The sequence below is a fragment of the Molossus molossus genome, unplaced genomic scaffold (assembly GCF_014108415.1).
Source record: "Molossus molossus isolate mMolMol1 unplaced genomic scaffold, mMolMol1.p scaffold_m16_p_6, whole genome shotgun sequence".
Lineage (NCBI taxonomy): Eukaryota > Metazoa > Chordata > Mammalia > Chiroptera > Molossidae > Molossus > Molossus molossus.
In genome coordinates this window covers 86,253,092-86,276,786 of record NW_023425399.1, presented here as the reverse complement: position 1 = coordinate 86,276,786, position 23,695 = coordinate 86,253,092, and the positions used below count along the sequence as shown (strand labels likewise).

Here is a 23,695-nt window from a genome sequence, read left to right as displayed (position 1 = left end):
GTATCTATGTTTCACCTGAATTGATAAACTGACAACAGTAGTAAACCATGATGAATTATATGTACATGATGTGCTACTTAGAGCAGCCACTAAAAAAAATTATACAAAGAGGTACACTTAAAAACATTATAGACAAACAATAATAAAATTCTATAAATGCTCAAGTAACTGACATGAAGGCAGGGAAAAACCCCAGAGAAACTAAAACAAACAAACAAACAAACAAAAAACCAAGCAAGAAAACAAAAAATAAAATGGTAGGCATAAACCCTAACATATCAGTAATTATAGTAAATGTAAAGATCCAACTATATTTTATCTACAAGGAAATCATCAAATGTAACAATATAGGCAGATTGAAAGTGAAAGAATAGAAAGAGAGAAATCATGCAAATATCAATCAAAGAAAAAAGGAATGTTTATGTTAATATCACTTAAAGTAGACTTTGAGCAAATGAAATTACCAGATATAGAAAGTCAATATACCAAGACACAGCAATCCTAAATATGTATATACAACAGAACTACAATATAAGTAAAGTCAAACAGATATAACTGAAAGTAGAAATAGACAAATTCACAATTATAATTAGAGGCTTCACACTATTTCAACAATCAATAGGAAAACTAGACAGAAAATTTGCAAACATATGTAAGAACTCATCACCAACCTTAACCAATAACATTTAATGGGCATTTATAGAATACCCCCAAACAGCTAAATACACAATTTTTTTCAAGTGCTCATGGAACATATACCACGATAGAAGACATATCAGGCCATAAATAAACCTCATAACATTTAAAACAATTGAAATCATATATTGTGTTCTCTGACAAAAGAAAATGGAAACAAAATAGAAATCAATAACAGAAAGATAACAGAAAATCTCCAAACATTTGGAAACTAAACAACATACTTCTATACTTCTGGGTCAAAAAGGGAACCTCAAAATAAATTTTAAGAAGTACTTGAACTGAATTAAAATGAAAATACAACATATAAAAGCGTTTGTGACATAGGTATGACAGTGAGAGGGAAATTTATAGCACTAAAGGCAAACATTAGAAGAGAGAAAAAACTAAAACCAATAATCTAAGCTCCCACTCAACAATATAAAGAAAGACAAGCAAAATAAACCAAAAGCAAGTATAATGGAGAAAATAATAATTCTAAGAGCAGAAATCAATGAAATGAAAAACAGAAAAACAATGGAGAAAATTAATGAAACAAACCAAGTGTTCTATTAAAGATCAATAAAATTTACAAACCTCTAGCAAAGCTCACAGAAGAATGAAAACACAAATTACCAACATCAAAAATGAAGCAAGGGCTCTCACTACAGACCCTGAAGATACAAAAAATAAATAAATAAATGTTATGATTAACTCTACAAAAATAAATTGGACTACTTAGATAAAGAACCAATTTCTTAATAAACTTAAATTATCACTACTGGCACAATATGAAACAGATCATTTAAACAATATATGAGGATAATCATGGGCTAAACTGTATCCCCGCCCCAAATTCATATGTTGAGGCCCCAACCCCTAGTACAGAACATGATCATCTTTGCAGTTAGGGCCTTTAAAGTTATGATTAAGTTAAAAATGTGACAATTAGAATGGGTCCTAACCCAATCTGACTAGTCATTTTGGAAGAGGAAATGTGAACACACAGAGAGGCACCGAGGATGCCCATGCAGAGGAAAGACTATCTGAGGATGCAGTGAGAAGGAAGTCATTTGCATGCCAAGCAGAGAGACCTCAGAAATCAAACCTGCTGACACCTTACTCTTGGACTTCCTCGCCTCCAGAACTGTGAGAAAATATATTTGATTAAACTACCCAGTTTGTTTTATTTTGTTATAGCAGACCTAGCAAACAAATACAAGTATTAAAAAAAATAGAGTTCTTAACTAAAGAAAAAATAAACAAACAAAATAATGCTAAAATGCAACTGCCTGGCCCAGATGGTTTCACTGGAGAATTCTACCAAACATTTAAAGAAAAAAGACCAATTCTATACAATCTTTTTGAGAAAACAGAAGAGGAGGAAACATGTCCCATTTCATTTTATGAAGCTAGTATTACTCTGGTATTAATAACAAAGACAGTACCAATAAAAAGAAAACTATGGACAAATATATCTCATGAATATAGATGTAAAAAATATCTAACAGAATATTGGCAAATAGTAATGTGTACTTTGAATTATACACAATGACCAAATGGGATTTATTGCAGAAATGCAAGGTTGGCTCTAGTGAAAAATCAATGTACTTCTTATCAACAGACTAAAGAAGGAAAGTTAAATAATCACAGCACTGATGAAAGAAAGCATTTGACAAAAATTAATACCTATTCATGATAAAAGGTATAGAAAAACTGGAATAAAGGCAAAATTCTTCAATTTAATAAAGAATATTAACCAAAAATTTGACAGCTGATATTATGTTTAATGGTGAAAAAATAAGTGTTTTGCCATGAAGATCAGCAACACATAAGAATGTTCACTCTCATCATTTTTATTCAACACAGTAATAAAAGTTCTAGCCACTGCAATAAGGTAAAAAAGAAAACAAAAGGCATATAGATAGGAAAGAAAGAAAGAAAATGGTCTTTATTTTCAAATGACATGATGGTCTACATAGACAATTATAAAAAATAAGAAAAAAACAAACCTTTTAGGACTAATAAACTGAGGAAGTTCCCAGGATACAAATAAACATACAAAAAGCAATGAATTTTAATATACTTGCAATGAATGTACTGATAGATTTGTAGTGACATCTCATTGTGGTTTTAATTTGCATTTCCTTAGTGATGTTGAACATCTTTTCATGTGCTTAATTTCCATTTGTATATCTTCCTTGGTGAACTATCTCTTCATGTCATTTGCCCATTTCTAATTGGATTGTTTGTTGTATTTTACTGTTAAGTTTTAAGATGGTATAATTTCCCTCAATGGAAGTAACCTAGGTAAAGGGGCTATGGTATCTGTCCCTATAATTTCTTACAATAGCATATGAGTCCATCATTGTCTCAAAATGAGAGGTCTAACTTAAAAATATGGGTAAGATATATTCTAACTTTTCAGATTATGTTTGGCAATGTAAAATAAACATACAGTTGATTTGTATGTTTAACTGTATTACTTTTTACAATAATATATGATACTTTTGTCTCTGTAGGTGCAGGTGACAATACAAGATACACACCAAGCTGTTCTGCTTTCTGTACCATGTTGATACTATCAAATCTGTTCAGAAAAACACAGCTTAGGTGCTGTATGCAGATCTTGGCAGTGTTCATGGCTTATGCTTGCTGTCAAATAGGCTACTTCATGAATTCACTCAAAATAAACCATAGCTGTTATCATTCCTTGACTAAATACAACTCCATTGAGAAAAAAGGATGTCATCAATTTCACAAGTATAGTATCTACTTTCTTTGCTGGTCATTTTATGCAGGAATTACCTTCTCATGCTGACATTCTAAACACAGTTATCGGTAATGTCACTTTTATATTAAATCATAAATCATTTTTAGGAGATAAAACTATTAAAGGGAACTGGCTAGTGTTATGTGGTAACCATTAGGTCTATTCACAAATCTTGCCACTCTCTTCTATCTGGGCATGTGATAGGGTTGCACTTACGAATAGGAATGGCTGCATGACTTGATTTGGCCAATAAGATATAAGTGGAAGTGGCAAGTTCTACTCCCTGATGAAAGCCTTTAAGAATTATGGGTGATTCACCATGTTTCATATGCCTGATGAAGGATGAGGATGTTTTGGATGATTAGGGCTTTATCAGCCTGGGTCTCAGAGTGACAAATATGTAAAATAGAATATTTACTGATCAACATGATCACATAGCATTAGCAAGAAATAAATCTTTGTATTTTTTTCAGTCACTGAGATGTTAAAGTGGTTTGTTATGACTGCATAACCTAAACTATTATAACTGAAGGACATATTTTATATTAACATTAAACACTCAACACTCTTTGCAACAGGACACTGTATTATGGCATCAAATTGTAAGCTCTAATTAATGAGTTATTCTTTTGTATACTCTATGGCATCTTCTACTCTAACAACACATGCACACACATACACACACGAAAAGCAAAATCAAGTCTTGCATCTCTTTTTGTATGATATAAATTAGAACAATAGTTTGCTAGTTACTCTGTGATATAAAGCTTTGAATAAGGTTGAGCATACAGAGAAATGATGTATCACATTCTTAACAGGGATACATGAGTCATAGAAAATATATGCTCTGTCTTAAGGATTTCCAAATGCTTCAAAGAAGAGACTCACAAATTTGTATGTGTGCTATGTCTGAATTGTGATTCATGGTTAACATCAACATTAATCATATCAACTGCATAGTATCCATTGTTTGCAAGGAGAAATAACCTTGACTAACATTTATTTTCAGACACAGTGCAAACATATTTATATACATTAGCACACAACCAATCAGTGCTTCACTTTGCTTAATGACATATGCTATGTGTCTTAGGTTAACATTGCGTGAATAATATTTGAAAATATTATCATAACAATTACTATGAGTCATGTTAAAAGATCTCAATGTAAAAATTAACAAGGTTTTAAAATTTTTTTACCAAGATAATTTGACAGATGTTTTGATGTTACACTTCATAGCCTCTTTGCAGTGCATGCTTTGGACAAAGACTTTGGGGGAAGGTGAAATAGGTGACTTAAGATTTTTAACTTTATTAACGGTCCCTAATTATTTGGAATTCTCAAGTACATGTTATTGATGTTAAAATTTTCAACAGTTTCAAATGGAGCTCAAGTCACTATTTTTAAATTTTTAAAATACATAATATATAAGGAGACATTTCTCATAATCTAGCAGTCACCAGTCTTTGTCCCTAGACATATTATATATCTCTTGTTGCTTTATATATATTTAGCCTGTGAAATATGGGCAAAAAATCATTGATATACAAAAAGTATTATTTTTTCCACTGATTTTTATGAAGGAAAAAGTAACAAAAAGATAAAATTAGGTGGTGTTATTATTTTCAACAATGAGGGGAATTTAATGCACCAGTAAATTTATGCACCGGGTGTTACATATTAATAGTTCACAGTGTGGACTATAGAATCAGAAATCTTGTGTTTAGGGCTCAACTCTACCTTTGTAACAGTGGTCATGATCATTGTTCTTGTACTTAAGTTTCCTGTTCTACAAAATGAAGATATCAGTAACATATACAGAAACTTCATAAGGCTTTTGTGAGGAATTCATAAGTTTATTTATATAGAACTCATAAAATGATGTACAGCACACAGTAAGTATTCATTAAATTTAGATATTATTAGGTTTGCTTTAAGTTGTTGGTACCCATTTCCCCAGTGTATTAAACACTTAGTATCACCTCCCTTACTCTGGAGACTTCTCTTCCCTTGGACACTATAGAATCTTAGGTACTGTGTGATAAATCAGTTACATTTCGATTTTGAAACATTCTGGCATTAACACACACACAAACCTACTTTTTAAAATTTCAAAGTGGTTGTTAAGGCAAAGAAAAAAAAAGACTGTATATCCCTAAAATTAAATAACTCTTAGCAAATAGGATAATCACCAGATGAAGGTAGCACGTGCTCTATGTGCTTTAGAAAGTATTGAATAGTTTTGTAAACCTCCCCATGTCCATAGGTGGATAATGAGAGGAAATAGTATGTCTTCTGGTGAACACAGAAGTATAGAGATAACCAGAATAAGACATAGGTCTCTGATTCAGATAGTATTCATGAAAGTATTTAAGAAGACCACGTGATCTATTCAACACTTCCTCACACGTAATTCCTCTGCAAATATGTGATTTTATGGGCATCCTGTTTTGTACTCCCTGCCTGGCCCAGAATCCCTTAGCACACATTCTTATTGAATTCCTTCTTTCAGAGAATTTACTTCAATTTGTAAATAAGAGTTTCTTTGTATAATTATTTTATTAAAGTCTGACTCTCTGTGTTGGCAGGGCTCACTCATCTTTCCGCTCACCATTGATCTCCAGTTCTCCATCCAGCACCTGGAACAGAGGGCCACAGAGGGGCTCTCAAGAGGCAGAGACAGTACGATTCTCCAAAAATCAGAGATGTGGGACTTGAAAGGAAAAAGTCATGTCAAATCTACCAGGTGAGGTAAAAGTAACAAGGTAATGCTTTCTCTAAGATAAGTAACAGAAACTAGAAAACTGGAACAGATATGCGTCAGTAAAGAAAAGACATATGTGTGTATCACAGGATTTATGCCTTAATGACAATCAACATCCTATATAAATAGTCTTGGAAAATTCAAACTCCATTTCAATATCAAAAACACTTGTGTCTCATGGCGTGCAACTCTTCTGACCACAGCACTGCACGCAGCATCCCAAACTAACTCTGCACCCATAATTTGGGGTGGAGGAGGTTAACCAACGAAGAGCAGGAAGATTTTTTTCACATCCAAAGATCACGTTTTCATGTAGTTCCAGTTGGATTATAGTCTCTTTTCACTTATAATGTTGACTAAGTGTGGATTTGAAATACATACATTGAATTTAACCAAACTGAAAGAAAAGAATTAAGAAAATTTACGAATGCCAAAATAATTTTGAAACTCGTTATGTAAAGAAGCATTTGAATTACTAAAAAAAAAAAAAAAAAAAAAAACAGATGAAGATTTGAGACATCTGTCCAATAGAATGAATACCATGAGAGCTTCATGAAAAGCTCAAATGAAGAGTAATTCTCTAAATATGTGCAGTTCAAGTTCACCCCACTGAGATCTTTCTCAACACCATAGGTCATTTAAAACAAGTGAAGATTTATAAAGTATTTCAATGTAGAACTATATGAGAAATTTTGATTTCAGTTTTTCTTCGTTGCTCCACAACTTTGTATAAAGTATATACAATTGACTAAAAGGCATGGCATACATGAACACCCTCAAAATATAGCCTGCTTTTAATTTACTGATAGTTGAAAGAGAATTGCATTATTTGTCTTTTAAAACTGCATAACCTCTTGTCAGAGTGACTGAATTAAAGATGATTAAACTTGATAAAAAATTGTGCATGATGGTATTCTGAAGAAAATAAGGACCATGCTTTGAGCTAAGTGCAAACAAAAAGACTCAGCTATCTGCTTTATAATATACTTTGCTTCTAAATCTTAATTGCTCGAAATTTTAACTTTGCTTATAAATACTACTTTAATCTATAATTGTTGTAGGAAACGTGGTTCATTATGACAAAAGGAAACTACTCAAAGGATTGTTGTCAAAATTACAGTATTAAAATTAGAAAAAGAGTTAACTGCTGCCAACATGTAGCACATAATTAAGAGGATTATCTTGGTTACAGACATGTGGGCAATATAAAATATAAACGACTTTAGGTACAATAGGGTCCCATTATAAATATAAAGAGTACACCAAAAGTCCAGCTAGGCTCTAAAATTTCTTAACTGTGCGACCTTGGGTAAGTCTTGTCACCTCTCTGTGGATTTCCTCATCTGTAAAAGGTGGATAATATTATTACCTACCCTTTATGGTGGTATAAGAATTAAGTGAGAGAATAAAGCTAAAGAACACAGAACTGTGTAGAGAATATGTGGAGAGCTGTTCTTTCTTAAACTTACTACCTTTGGAATAAACAAAATAAGTAGGATTTTTTTTTTTTTGGTAAAATTACTAACTACCTGTATTTCGACAACGTAGGTTATTGTGATATTCAAAAGGTATCAAAAAACGCACATTAAATACCAAGTGATCATAGATAACAGGAAAACTCGAAGGTAAACATCAACTCAAAAGACCATTTTTTGAGAGCCAGAATGAATCTAATGGTGGTTAGCTTCACGACAAGTGTACATTTAATATTCCCCCCCTAAGTTCTACACTTATCTTCTCAAAGCCGTACCCCAAGTCTGCCAAAGGGAAAGTTTTACTACCAAGTTCCAGGCATGGCGCGTTTGAGCCAGCCCAAGCTCCGCCGTCGCCACCCCTCTGCTCTCCTTGGCTTTGGTCTTTTGACAGACACTTCTCCACCTCCCACTTCGGGTACTAGAACCAACCTCCAGCCTGTCCTCTGTCCAGCGGAAAACTCCAAAGTGGGCAACAGGCTACGAATGCCGAAGACACTCACCTCAATACCCAGCCGCCCCCCGTGACCCCAGTACGGAGTGCCCACTGCCACTCAGCCATCCGCCTGGCACCGCAATGCATTGCCACGGGCGCAGACGCCGCTGGCTGCAAGGGAACCCATCGCGGATTTCCTGGTCAACACCCCCAGACTGCTCCCCAACGTGAGTATCATCCCCAATGGATGTGGCCACACCACTGCTACCAGCTCAGCCCTCCAGGACGACCCAGAGGGCAGCAAAGACAACAAAAACAACTCAACCCGCGACCCGAAGGAGCCGGCTGCCATCGCCAGCCCGGGAGCGGCTCAGCGGAGACAGCGGGGGCTGCGGCGCTGCCAGGCGCCAGCGGGCGGCGATTTACCTGCGCGGCCCCGCGCCCCGGTGCCGGCCATCCTGCAGCAGCCGCTACCGCCGCCCCGCGGGCCCGAGGCGCCGCCCGCCGCCCGGTGAGGCGCCGCGCCGCAGTCCAGGCTGCGGCGCCGGGCACATGCTTCGCGCTCTCCGCGGCCCGCGCCCGCGCACAGGTGGGAACCCCGCGAGTGGGCGTTGGGGCGATTCCCTGCCCCCGCCGGCGCTCGCCGCAAGCTTCCACTCTTGACTTTGCCGGGTGCGCGGCTCCTGCCCTTGCTCCAGCAGCCCAGCCTCCGGTGTCCGCGCCCCGGCGCCGTGGGCGGCTGCGGTCCCTGCGTAGCTGGGGCTGCGCGTCATGAGCATCTCCTGCCTCGCGGCTTGTTCCACGGCACTGGGCGGCCGTGGGCAGAGCGCAGGAGCCCAGCCCGGCGCCCACCCCTCGCCCGGCACAAGGACCCCCTCCACCCCCGCACCCTCCCCCACTCCGGAGCTGTCAAGGAAGAAAACGCCTAGCACACACCTTGGAATGGACGGGCGCCTCGGTCACCGACTCGCCAAACTCTTAGAAGGTGTCCATTAGTCTGTAGGGAGGTTTGGGCATGGAGTAGGAGCCGCTTTCTTATTATTTAATAATGTTGGAAGTGCCGGGTCCGCTGCCAGAGTTGTGGGTCATGTGGGCACAGCAGAGGCTGGCTGCTGCCAGTACCAGGGTTTCCTGAGGATCCTGAAACTATGATCTCATCCTCCTCATCCGCCTCCCCCGCCCCTCTCTCCGCGGGCGCGCACGCACAGCACACACACACATACACACACATGCACACACACACACACTTACATTCACACTGCATGCACTATCCTCCTTCCTGGACTGAAATATTCCTCCAGAGAAATACAGTGTTCACGCTCTTCATTGAAAAAAAAAAAAATCCTTCCGGATATTTTTCTCTTTCAAAGCGTGATTTATGTGCTTTGTTTATTTTCCAGTTTCCCCTCACACGTGCAAGGGATCTGTACAGAGCCGCAGAATTAAAATAAAAAATAATTATTCTCTTATGTTGACCCAGATTTTGGACAGAACCCAAGGACTCAAACAGTACAATTTCAATTTAAAACAGAGGCAATAATATACCAGGCTTGAATATGGAATAGTAATAATATCTGAGATGATGGGATGGGTTTCTTTTCCAAGCTGCAAACATTACCTCATTTATTTGCAGAGCATCTTTGCAGAGGAGGCGGATGAGAAGGCAAATAAGTAGTCACTTCAGAGACATAGAAGTGTAGGTCAGATAACATGACCTATCCAAGTACACATAAGTCAATATCTCTCTATAAATATTAATTGCACAGCTACTCACAGGTTGGTTATTCAATGTAATCAATTCTGGAAACTTAGATTATGGAAAATAATGAAGATATTCTTGATTTTTAAAAAATTACCTATTAAGATCACAAAGTAATTGATTTTTCTGTATGTTTTCATATAATTTTCTCTTGTGTTTGTATGTTTCTTCAATTTCATGTAATTTTCTTTCTTTCCCTTTTTGGTATATGTGTTGTATCTGTGTATGCATTCATATTCATTTGTGTTGTTTAACTCCTTTGATAGTACTATCAAGCAATGTTAGTCAATATTTTGGGGGTTGTCATAAATTTCATAATGCTTTGTATATTTCACTCAAACCTCTTTTAGGTGCCTGATGTATATAAAAGCTGTGTTATATTTTGAAGGATATTGAGAAGTTTAATATTTGGAACCTGTCCTTCATTGGTTTATATCTAGTTGTAGAGACAAAATATATACACATACTGAAAAGTCTACAGGTGAAATGCCTTACATTTTTTGTTCTTACAAGTTGTCACAAATTAAGTATAAGATACTCTCCTTTCCTTTTTGCCCATTTGATTTCTGTTCCATGTTAAAATTATTTCATTTGTCTGTGTGCAGCATATGTCAATCTATCTTTGACCCCCACAGCACCTCAATGGCCAACGTAATATGTAAACTTTGCTTTACCTGCCCATCCACCATACTCATATAAATACTACCTGGGGACTTTTTCTTTTATGATTGTAAAAGTTCTCACAAAGAGCATTCTTGAATAGTTTTTGTGCAGGTGTACATAAGAAAATCCAGCAGACTTCTAATAATCCAAAGAGAAGAGAAATGGTATGAGAAAGAAAAAGGGTCAAGGAGATGGCAGAAGAATTAGAAGTAAAAAGAGGTGGGGGAAGGGAAGAATAAAAAGGAATCCAATTACAAGATGAGAGAGAAGAAAAGAACAAAAGGAGAAGAAAAAGAGGATCAATTTTCAAGTAAAAGCTGAAATGTTCCTAATTCTACTGCATGGAAAACAAATGTAGGAAATCACAGAATTTCATATTGTTATCAAATATTATTTTTTGATAAGCATACAGGAGTTTAATGGCAGACACCAGGTATCAGTCCTGCAGAGACTACCATGACTGACCTCAATTTTTAAAATTTAAGTATAGGATCCACTAGAAGAAATAAATAGGCTGACCTGTCAATATAAGGTAAAGATAAAAATAACAATGAGCTCAAATCGCCATGGTACATACAACCTTTTAAGAATAAACTGACACTGAAATTCAGGAAGATAAATGGAAAACCAAAGAAACAGGAATTTTAAAGCGGGCAATGAAGAGATAGGCTTGCAGTATTTAAAGCAAAAAATAGTAATACCATATTTTTAAAGTATTTCAGATTTTTCAAAGTAATTTTTACACAGTCTTTGAGCCTGATCATAATGAAAGATAGGCACCTTTGTGGGCTTTATCTTAAAAGAATATAATACTTCTCCCTAGTTTTCTACATGTTGAATAAAAAAGTGTTGAAAACTTTCACTCATTGTTTTGGAAATAGCTTAAATTTTCTGATCAGCAAACCCTAAAAATGTTGTTCAGTATACCTCCCTCCAATCCTTCCCATAAACAATATGACTGGATGAATTCCTGGGCATAGATCACAACAGTGGTTTGTAATCCAGGGTTTTACACAGGCTACTGGAGTTAAACTAGAAGCTTTAGTTTATAGCAGATGCTAATGGCTTTGCAGTATCTCTGAGAGATTACTGCAAAAGAGGTGGAGGCCCAAATTGAACAGCAATATATCAAGAGCACTTTCCCTTTGATCTGCATACTCATGGCACCATTTGTTTTAATCATAGGTGTATTTAAGGTTTATGATTATAACATGTTTCAGAAATGCATTACAACTTCAGTGTCTCAACCATCACTAGCAATTTGTGTCAGAATACCTTCATTGAGGGAAAAATATAACTAATATAGCTATGTACACATATTTATGTTGTATACTATCTTTATGTTGTAGGCTATCTTTACCAAGGAAAATAAATTACTGATATTTACTATTTTGTTCTTATATTTTCTTGATTTTTAAAATAAATTATAGTTGATGAGAATGGCCATAGATAAAATTAGAATGTTCACTATGTTATAGTGAAACTATATGTGTGTATGTGTTTTATAAACAGAGTGATATATAGAGTGTGTATGTGTTATAGGTCAAATAATGATTACTATAATCTATGAGCTGGTAATAGTTTGGGGCATGAGGAATGAAAAAATTTGGAGCATTTAAAAGACTTGAATGACAAAAGTAGAAAAGAAGACAGATTCAGAAGTAAAGATACCATTATTTTATCAATTAGAAATGCTTATATCCCCAGGTGTAGACTACTATGTCAGGGAAGGATGATACAGGGGCTTGAGGAACACAAAATATATATAAATTCTGCTCCCCAGAGAAACAGATTTGTCTTCAAGAATGAAAAGTTCATTAGCAGTCCAACACAGAGTTAAAAATTATGGATCCATTGAGCTGTGGCTTGGGGGATTCATGGTGTGAGAGCTACCCAATTTAGAAGCCAAGGAAGGCAGAAAAAACCCTTTGCTGTTCTCTGACTTTTCAAGATACTCCCATTTTGAAACACATCAGCATCAGACAGAGCATTGTCTTCTGATTTCCACCAAAAAGAATCAGTTGTGTCCTAAGTATTCATGGAACAAGGGGATGTAAGTATGTGTTTGTATTAATAAACACAAAGGGTGTTCATTCAGTCTCCTTATGCATCATTTCAAGGTGTATATTTACATAGTTAAAGTTAGTATTACCTGAGAAATACATTGAGTCATAGTCCTGCCAGCTGATTGGGAGTAATTGCAAATTCAGAAGAACAGAGATATTCTTTCCATCCCACCTATGCTCCCCACCCCCTTAGCTAGAATGAAGCCTCCTGCGCACAGGGCAGTGCCTTGTAATTTAGCTGCTCTGGCAGTGCATATTATGGTGCTCAGCCACAGTGTCTCCTTGGTAGATTTTCTCCTCAAGAGAAGTGCTCTTTGCATTCTTCATGTTCTGGGGATGACAGGGAGAACATAGCCTAAGGACGGGTGTAAATGGTCAAGTGTATTTCTTTTTTCTCATGTTAGAATGTACAAATATATTGCCATTTTAAGTAGCTGTGATTCCACCTTGTTTTGTTTTTTTTATCCTCACCCGAGGACATTTTTCAATATTTTGTTCAGTTAGAGTGGGAGGGAGAGAGAGAGAGAGAGAAAAAACATCGACATGAAAGGGACACATGGAGTGATTGCTACCCACAGGACCCAACCAGGGCAGGGGACAAACTGCAACCAAGGTATGTGCCCTTAGCGGGAACCGAACCCGGGTCTCTCTGGACCACAGGTTGACGCTCTAACTGCTGAGCCAAACTGGCCAGGGCTGCGATTCCACCTTGTAATGGCAATTCATTAAATACATATTATGATGGTTCACATCTCTCAATGGCATCACACCTGGGTACCCTTTACTTATTTCCTCAATGGACCATAAACAAAACATGAATGTTTTAGGTGAAACTTAAGTGTATCATAGTGGAGACTTAAAAAAAAAAAGCCATCCGGAGAGTGCAATGCTTATCACCTACTCATTTTGCTGCTAGAACTCTTTTTACACTTATTTTTAATTGTTTTAAGGTTGAATGTTTTTGTTGTTGTTTTGCCCAAGAACACAGAATAGCTTGATACATGTCACCAAAAATAATATTGAATAAATAGGAAACATAAATAACTAATAAATTTGACTGATCCAAATAACTAAGGGGAAGAAAGTGCTATTTATTGAAGATGAATTATCTGAATAGCTATCTACATCATTTCAGGGAAATGTCCATTTTTTCCTTGATGATTTCTAAATAAACCTAATGATTTAATATTACCAAAGATACCTGTTACAAAGTGAAAAGCTTAGCCAAAACAATTTTATTTATGTGAAATCAGTTTTCCTAATATTTCCCACTGAAATAGTTTTTTACACATTATATAGATACTGCCTAAATTTCCTATATACTATCAGGAACCATGTTAACAAGTGCACATGTTAATTTAAGTTAATCCCTACAGTAAATACTATATAATTATTTGATGCTGTGAAACATTGTATTTTATGAAAAACTAAATGAAAAGACAGGGGGAGGGAAACTAAACTAACCAAATTTAAAACCGTGTAACAAATATATGGGTAGATTCATAATTAAAATTCGTTATTGGAAATAATGGCATTTTCTTTTAGGAGATACATTTTGAGATAGTTCAATGTGTATTCCTATGAGGTGATGATATATTTACCAATATGCAAATTTTCTTTGTTAATTATGATGCTTATCTTTTATTTGTGCCACAAATATATATGCTTCTCCTGTTTTTTTTTCTCCTTTTCATCCTTGACCTGTATCACCAAATCAGCTTGAACATTCATCATGGTTTCAATGCTTTTTCATTTACACATTGCTCTAACTTTCTCCTTTTTTATGTCAATCACCTAGACTGAAAGGAACAGTAATACTGGGCATTTTACAGTGTTTTATCATAACCACAAGCTTATTTTGTACCACTTCTTAATCTGCGGTCAGCATTGTCTGTGCTTACCATCCCTCTAGGCCAGTGGTTCTCAACCTTCCTAATTCCGCGACCCTTTAATACAGTTCCTCATGTTGTGGTGACCCCCAACCATTCAATTGTTTTCATTGCTACTTCATATTGTAATTTTGCTACTGTTATGTCTTAGGCGACCCCTGTGAAAGGGTCATTTGACCCCCAAAGGGGTCACGACCCACAGGTTGACATACATGAAAATTTCCTCATTTTGAAGTCGTCATTCTTCTTCTTCTTATTATTATTTTGCACAAAACTTAAAAAACATTTTAAGACTGGGGCCGTGATGAAAACATTCTTTTTCCATTCCCGCCTCTCCCTGAGAAACAAGCATATTTGTCTCTTATAGGTGGTGCTTGGAAAATGCTTGTAGGCATAAGATGAGGTTGATGGTGAGGAAGATTTTACTTCTGGTCCTATGCAGCATATAGAAACAACGTTTTAAAGCTTGTAAATACTTTCATAGAGCATGTTTTTGTATGTTCTATATGAACAAACTTAATAGCATGCCCTGTGTGCTTTGCTTTTGCTATTGGGGTACATACAACTTTTTCTTTGTAAGTTTAAAACAAACCAAAAAATATTTTTGGATGACAGAATTATATGGATGTAAGAATATTTATTTAAATCTTTTATGAATACTAGTGTGGAATATTTCTCTTTGTAATGATATTTCTTCAATTTAGCGAAGAAAAATAATTGTAACTCCACTCCTCTGTATCTGTCTTAAATGTTTAGAAGGACTGTCAGCATTTAGAACATATTTTATAGTTTACATTGAAGGAAATGGTGGATATTTTACGATCTGTTCTTTTTTTATTTAAAAGAAAATGGAAACAATTTACTTATTTTGTAGAATATAGTGGATACTTTAAGGATTGTATACAGTGCATAAATAAAGTATCCTGTTCCAAAAGCTCACTTTCCTATTCTTACCATCATTCAAAGGACATTCTCCAGCTCAGTGTTATCCACCCTCCTTGAACTCACATGAAAGACCCTTAGAAACACTGTATTAAAACCTAGTCACATAGCCTTGGTCAGTTTGGTTCAGTGGTTGGAGCATCAGCTGGAGGACCAATGAGTCAAGGGTTCAATTCCGGTCAGGGTCATGTACCTCTGTTGTAGTCATATTGATGTCTCTCTCTCTCTCTCTCCCCCCCCTCCCACTCTTTCTGAAGATAAACAGAAAAGTATCCTCTGGTGAGGATAAATAAGTAAATACATACATAGATAAACCAAGTCACAGAATGTGTTCTTTTTATTTACCTAGTCATTTTATGTATATTGGACATCAGGATTGTCTCCTCCTTCACCAGGATTGTGAACTCCTTATCTTCTATGTCTCTTGTATATTTTACATATCTTATAATTATTCAGTAAATACTTGCTGATTGCTTTGTTGATTAACTGAAAATAGGTTACATATTTGACATTACAAAACATGACATTACCCCAAATATGAAAGAATGATGTGTTCTTTCTATTTATTATTGATTTTTATGCATTTTCAGAGCTTTAGCTATACATTCCTAGTACAGTATTAAAATGTTTATAATAATGATTTAAAGTTTGATATCAGACATCTTCCCTCTATATCCATAAATAAATTTTTAAAAATTAAATCTAAATCAGTTTGTTGTTTAGTTGCAAGGCGTAATTACCACCCTTGATAACTCTTAAGTTTCTACCTTACCCAGATGAGATTACCATAGTATCATTGATTTGGGGTAACATAATTTTATTTCTTACTTTAAGAAACTTTACAAAAACTGTAGAGATGTTTAAGTATAAAGGATTTTCTTTCACTGGTAAATTTTTGATAATCTAAAAATTTAAGCTGATTTATTTTCCATTTATATGCTCATCGTACTACAAAATGGCTTATATTTGTTCAAAGAAAATGAACAAATATTGCAACAACTGAAAATATTTATTGACTGACTAATGTATATTTAAATACATTTGTTTAACAATAGTTTATAACAAAGAGCTGCAATCCACAATCAACAGTCTTTAGGAAATTCAAATTTACTACCTTAGTTTTTATTTCTAAATTAAAAATCTCAATTATAATTTTCTTCATGTCCTGAATAGTAAACTAAATACACTAGGACCCACTCCCCTGCTATCTCCACTTCATCTGATGTGAAAACATCCCTGGTCCTTGAACCTCTTGGTGGGGATGCTTCCTACAAGGCAGTGATACAGGATCGGCTCCTTCTCTCAGTTTTTATTTGCACTACTTCTGAGTTTCCTTTAACCTGTGAAACCTTCCTGAGATAAGCAATCCTCAGTCAGCCAGAACAGGATCACTCAGGAGCCACATGTGGGCTTTTAATATTAGCAACAGGGGCACTAAAATAGTTAAAAGATCTTTTTAAAGCTTCAAAGTAGTTATTCATGAAAAGTAAATAAAAACTTTGCTGGCCTTACTTAACACTTATTTTATAGTTAACTATGGTTTTCTTTAACTTTCTTTCAGTATACGTAATGGTACCCATTACCCAGCTGTAGCAATTATTAACCCATGACCTAACACTTCCATAAAACTCATTCATCTTCCCATTTATATGATTTTAAAACACATTCCCTGATATTATATATATTCATCCATAAATATTTCTGTCTATGGTTGTGCAATTTAAATTTGTAATTACATAATGGGTATAGGTAAAGCAGAATACCATAATACTTTCCGTGTTTGGGTGCTTTACAAATTTTAACTTGTCTCTTATTGCACATTTACATACTTAAAGCCAGTGTGGTCATGTATAAAATAGTCATTACACACACACACACACACACACACACACACACACACACCCCATTACAAGTCCAGTGTTTAGACAAAGAGTAAATAACTTAAAGACTCTTCACCCTGGAGGCTGCTGTCTCTTCTTAAGAAATTGCTTTTTCTTACCTTAGCATTTACTTCTGAGTTTTCCAAGTTTGTCTTGTTTTATAACTTCCCTATGCTTTTATACCTGGTCCAGATTACTTTCTACCCCAAGATCCTGGCCAGTTTTCTTTTCTTTTCTTTCTTTCTTTCTTTCTTTCTTTCTTTCTTTCTTTCTTTCTTTCTTTCTTTCTTTCTTTCTTTCTTTCTCTCTTTCTTTCTCTCTTCTCTCTTTCTCTCTTTCTCTCTTTCTCTCTTTCTCTATTTCTCCTTTCTTCTCTCTCTCCCTCCCATCCCCCTCCTCCCTCTCCCTCACTCTCTCTCTCTCTCTCTCTCCTCTCTCTCTCTTTCTTTCTTTCTTCGTTCTTTCCTTCTTTCTTTCTTTCTTTCTTTCTTCTTTCTTTCTTATTCTTTCTTTATTTCTCTTCCTTTCCTCCTCTTTCTCTTTCTGTTCTGCCTCCTCTTCCTCCTCCTCCTCCCCCTCCCCCTCCTCCTCCTCCTCCTCCTCCTCCTTCTTCTTCTTCTTCTTCTCTCTCTCTCTCTCTCTCTCTCTCTCTCTCTCTCTCTGATTGTAGGTGAATAGTCTGATAATGTAGAGAAATGTACACATCCTTGTAACCCACTACCACCAGTCAAGACACAGGGCAGCAACTTTCTTGTACCCTTTCTAGTAAATCCTTGCCTACCTCCTCCACCTGGATCACTGTTTTGGTATCTATCACTGTAGTTGGATTTGTCTGTTTTAGAACTTCATGTACAGTAGCTCCCCCAATTCGTGGTTTCACTTTCCAAGATTTCAGTTACTTGTGGTCAAGCTGTTCTGACAATATTGAATAGAAAGTAGAAATAAACAATTTATAAATTTTAAATTGCACGCCGTTTTGAGTAGCGCGATGAAATCTCGCGATGTCCTGTTCAGTCCCCGCTCTCCAAGTTCCCGAGGTTACTCAGGTGGTAGTCAGCTTGGCTTCCCGGTGGTTGTCGTGATGTCACAGTGCTCCTGTTCCCTTAACTGTCATTTTATTTAATAATGGTCCCAAAGTATAAGAGTACCGGTGCTGGCAGTTCGGATATGCCAAAGAGAAGCCGAAAAGTGCAGACTTTCAGTGAAAAGGTGAGAGTTCTCCACATAATATGGATTTTATCCTCTGGCATCATCCCAGAAAGGGTGAGTACAATACAACAAGATATTTTAAAAGAGAGACCACATTAACATAACTTTTATTACACTATTTCTTCTAATTGCTCCATTTTATTATTAGTTATTGTTGTTAATCTCTTACTGTGTCAAATTTATAAATTAAACTTCACCATAGGTATGCATGTATAGAAAAAACAGTATCTGTAGGGTTCGGTACCAACACTGAGATATCCACTGGGGGTCTTAGAATGTATCTCCTGCAGACAAGAGGGGGCCACTGTAAATGGAATCATACGTTATATACACTTTTGTGTCTCTCTTTTAGCTCAGCATTATATCTGTGAGATTCATCATAGCCAATGTCATTGTGTGTATCAATAGTTGCTTTCTTTTTATAGCTGGGTTCTTGTCCACTGCATAAATATATTCCAATTTGTTATCTTTCCCCCTGTTGATAGACATTGGATTGTTTACAGTGTTTGGCACTTATGAATAAATCTCCTATGAATATTTATGCATAAGCATTTTTGAGAATCTATATTTTTATCTCTTGAGTAAATATGCCTGATATGTTTTATTTTTTTGAATCTATATTTTTCTTTCTCTTTGTTAAATGCTTGGTAAGTTATCCATTTAAAAATTAGCTTTGGTTTTATTGATTTTCTGTTTGGGGGTTCTTTTCTGTTTATTGATTTTATTCTTTATTCCTTCTTTTTGCTTACTTGAGGTTTAATTTACTCTTTTTTTTTCTAGTTTCCCATAGTGGTAACTTATTGGTTTGAGATGTTTCTTTTTTTAAATATTAGAGTTTAATTTGATATTTTTCTAAGCACTGTTTTAGTTGCATTTCACATATTTCGATATATTGCTTTTCATTTATATTAAGTTAGAAAGTTTGTTTTCACGGTGACATCTTTTTTGATGCATTTTACTTAGAAGAATGATTTTAATGTTTGTATACAAGAGGGTTCTTCCAGACATTGTTTTATTGTTGATTTCTCACTTAATTTCATTGTGGACAAAAACATATTTTGAATGACCTTCATCTTTTTCAACTTATTGGGGTTTATTTTATGGTCCAGAATATTATATATCCTAAAAAATAATATGTGTTTACTTGAACATAATTAATTTCCTTATGTTGTTTCACTGAAGTGTACAACTTATATTTAAGGCAAATTGGTTGATAATATTTTCAGGGTCTTCTGTATCCTGATTTTCTACCTACTTTTTCTATCCATTATTGAGAAAGAGAGAGTTGTTGATGCTTCTAACTATAATAGTTGTGTTCATTGTCTACTGCTGCATAGCAAATTGCACCCACGTTAAGTGGCTTAAAATGATGACACATATTTATTAACTCTCAGTTTCTGGCTGCCTTCAAGATTTTCTCTGAAGTCTTGGTTTTCATCAGTTTGACTATGATGCACAGATTAATGTTTTTCTTCATATCTTTCCTCATTTTGGTTTTCTGAGAATCTAAAAACTGTAAATATGTGTTTTTACCAAATTTTAAAAATAGTACTAGGTTTTCAAATATTATTTCTATCACATTCACTTACTCTTCTCCTTAACTTTTATTACATGCATATTAAAACTTTTTGTATTGTCTCATAAAGTCCTGACACTCTTGCTTTTTCAACCTATTCTTCAGATTGGATCATTTATATTTATATACTTTCAAGCTTATTTTCTCATTACCCTGTCATCTCCATTCTGCTGGTAAGCCTATCCTGTGAGTTTTTATTTCATATATTGTATTTTTTTAAGTTCGAGAATTTAATTGCAGTTTTTGTTAACTTTTTTTTTTTTTTTTTACTGCCTTGCTAAGATTTCCTACCTTTTATTCACTGTGAGAATATTTTCCTTTTGTTGGCATGGTTGGAATAGCTGCTTAAAAACTCCTGTCTGTGCCCTGTCTGGTTTGGCTCAGCAGTTAGAGCATTGACCCATGAACCAATGAGTTGCGGATTCGAGTCTGGTCAAGGGCATGTACATCAGTTGTGGTTCACCCTTGGCCATGGTCAGGGTCATTCAGGAGGCAATCGGTCAAAGTTTCTCTCTTCCTCTCTCTCTCCCTCTCCCCCTCCCTCCCTTCCAGTCTATCTGAAGATAAATAGGAACATATCCGAGGGTGAGGATTAAAAGAAAAATTTCTGTCTGCTAATCCCAGTGCCTGGGTCATTTTGGAGTTCATGTTCATGTCTTTTCTCTTGAGACTAAGTCAACATTTTTCTTGTTCTCTATATTTTAGGTAATAATTGGAGTTTATCTAGACACTGTGAACATACGTTTATGAACATTTAGAAAAAATTTATTCCAAAAAGTTTTTTTTTATTTGTTTGTTTTAGTAGGCAATAAACTCAACTGGGCTCAAACTACTGACTCTGTCTCCTTTGCAGCAGCTCAAATCTCAGTCCATTCCTTTCATCCTCAGCTGACTTCTGTGGTCTGTTTCATCCGTGCATGATTTAGGGTTCTGCTAAGTAGTTGAAGACAGTTTGTATATAGAGTTAGGGTCCTTCCTCTCTGTCTCTCCCTTTTGTGGTAGTTATTCTCTCACTTTCCAGAAGTTGTGGTTTCCTTGACACCTGTCCTCTGTTTCTTTGGGTCAGAAAGTCGCGTGTTTTCTGTAGGGATTTTATTCACTCTGCCTGGTGCCCCTGAAGCATTCTCTTTGGCTAAGATGTATGAACAAGGTAAAATCTCCTGTGTTATTCCTTTTTATAAGTATTGACCTCCTCTAACATCCACTTGTTTTGTTCTTTTTTCTGCACACAGTGCCTTCAAATGGTTGTTTGGTTATGCAGGCAGTCCCTGCATGCATGTTACCATGTTAACCGAAACCTGTGCATTTTGTAATCATGCTTTTACTTTGCATAGTGACTGCTATTATAGAGCTGTGTGAAGCAAGGACATGGTTGCAATAGGCATGAGTTTCCGTTAACATGGTATTGTGCAATATAAGGAATACCTGTATTTTGTCTAGATTCTATATAGTTGTTCTCTGCAGGATGGTTGTTCTGGTTGGATCTTTATGGTCCACACCAGAAGAGGAACAAACCTGTTTCCTGATAGTTTTCTATCATGGTCTAATGCTTTTTTCCTTCATAACAGTTTTCAAAATTTATAATTATTTATAAATTTTTAGAAATAATTATAGTTATTTAAAAATTATTTATTTAATTTATGTCTGTTTACTTATTTATTTTTACACACTGATGTTAAAATTGTATGACAAATAAAATACATTGAATAGGTATACATTGGATAAAGGAATGAAGCACCTCATAACAAAATGATGGCTTCCATGATGATAACACTTAGGTTGCAGAATGATTTCAACGATAGTCACAAGATACTTTCAGGGACCACAGTCAGATAAACGGTATCATCCTAGAAGCCCAGATAAGATCCCCATGTGTGTTTAAGATCCAAGATAGGCACTTTGGATATTGTAATGACAAGAGCATTTGATCTCTATTTTTATAGAATATTTTCTTTAAAAAAAATTTTATTTTTAATCTTTACCCGAGGACATTTTTTTTCCATTTTTTTGTTCAGATAGAGTGGGAGGGAGAGAGAGGAAGAGAGAGAGAGAGAGAAACATCAACGTGAAAAAGACACATTGAGTGTCTGCCACCCGCATAACCAACCAGGGCCGGGGACATACTGCAACCAAGGTACATGCCCTTAGCGGGAACCGAACCCGGGTCTCTCTGGACTGCAGGCCAACGCTCTAACCGCTGAGCCAAACCGGCCAGGGCTATAGAATATTTTCTTAGTGTCTAACTGAGGTAATGGGAAAAGCCTGGAAATGCTAACAGTTTATAATAAAGCCAAGTTTTAAAGACTTAGATTTTTATAAGTTATTAAATGATTGAAAGTTATGTTTTTATAGTTGTGACAGATCACAGTAACACCATATTTATATGATATAGAACAGGTCTCCTGCTTAACATTTTAGAGATCCTGGTTCTTTAAGTAAAACATCTAGTGTAATACTTAGCACAGAATAGATGCTCAAGAAATGTTAATTTATTTCCTTTTGTCTCACCCTCTCTTCTTTGTAGCAAATCATACAAGTGCCCGTTCCATTCAGTTCAGTTTACTAGTTTCCAAGCATCATGGCAACCCTATATTTTTAAAAAACTTAATAAAGCTTAGGCAAAAAATAGCCTTTATTTTTTGTAGGACTAAAAGCAATTTCTATAGCAAGAGTGTAAAAGAATGGAGCATTTATTGATGAGTAAAACATGTGTTCGTCTGCACAGATCTCCAGATTCACTTTGTTTATGCACTGGTGACTTAAGAACCTTGGTTGAGGTTTTAATCGAAATTTTCTCTGGGAAATCCTTGGCTAGAGTGGAGGAGGTTCCTATACACGGGATAAATATTCTTTTTCCCTCATTTCATTGAGATATACTTGACATATAAGATTGAATTAGTAAAAGGTGTACAACATAATGACTTGCTATATGTATACATTGTAAAATGATTACCACAATAAATTTAGTTAACATCTATCACCTAGTTACAATGTGTTTCTTGTGATGATAATTTATTTATTTAAATGTTTTTATTGATTTTTTTAGAGAGAGAGGAAAGGAGAGAGAGATAGAAATATTGATGTGAGAGAAAAACGTTGATTGGCTGCCTCCTGCATGCCCTGTACTGGGGATGGAGCCTACAACCTGGGCATGTGCTCTGACTGGGAATTGAACTAAGACCTCTAGTCCATAGGACAACACTCAATCCACTGAGCCACACTAGCTGGGCTGTGATGATAATTTTTAAAAAGATATATTCAACATCATGATCAGACTATTACATTTGGCAATAAACTCAACAGCATGGGTGCAAAAAAAAAAAAACAAAACTGCATTAAAACGCTTTTTTGGAATGCTTTACACTTTCCACAGAACAGAAACTAAAATAACCTGTTATAGAGTTAGTCACAAATACAGTTCTCGAGTATTTTACTCATTCACATGCATATTCTCTATAATATGTCTTCTTTGTAGCAGCTAGGCCCTGCCACCACTGTGCTTGGCTGAATTCACAAATCTGTTGTAAACTGTAGCTTTCCTGTCACCTGTCTGGCTCTCCTCTCCTGCTAAGCTTTGTTCCCTGGTAGTAA

The 23,695-nt window shown here is 35.8% G+C and overlaps 1 protein-coding gene across 5 annotated transcripts in view; it reads right to left on the bottom strand.

Annotated features, from left to right (window-relative positions):
- The window catches only part of DTNA (dystrobrevin alpha), a 366,392-nt gene extending 357,133 nt beyond the window's left edge, over nt 1-9,259 (bottom strand). For all 5 annotated transcript variants that reach the window (XM_036246103.1, XM_036246104.1, XM_036246100.1 and 2 more), the window contains exon 1: nt 9,057-9,259. The gene's annotated coding sequence lies outside the window, so the exon portion shown is untranslated. The remainder of the gene's footprint in view (nt 1-9,056) is intronic.
- Between the last annotated feature and the right edge of the window lie 14,436 nt (nt 9,260-23,695).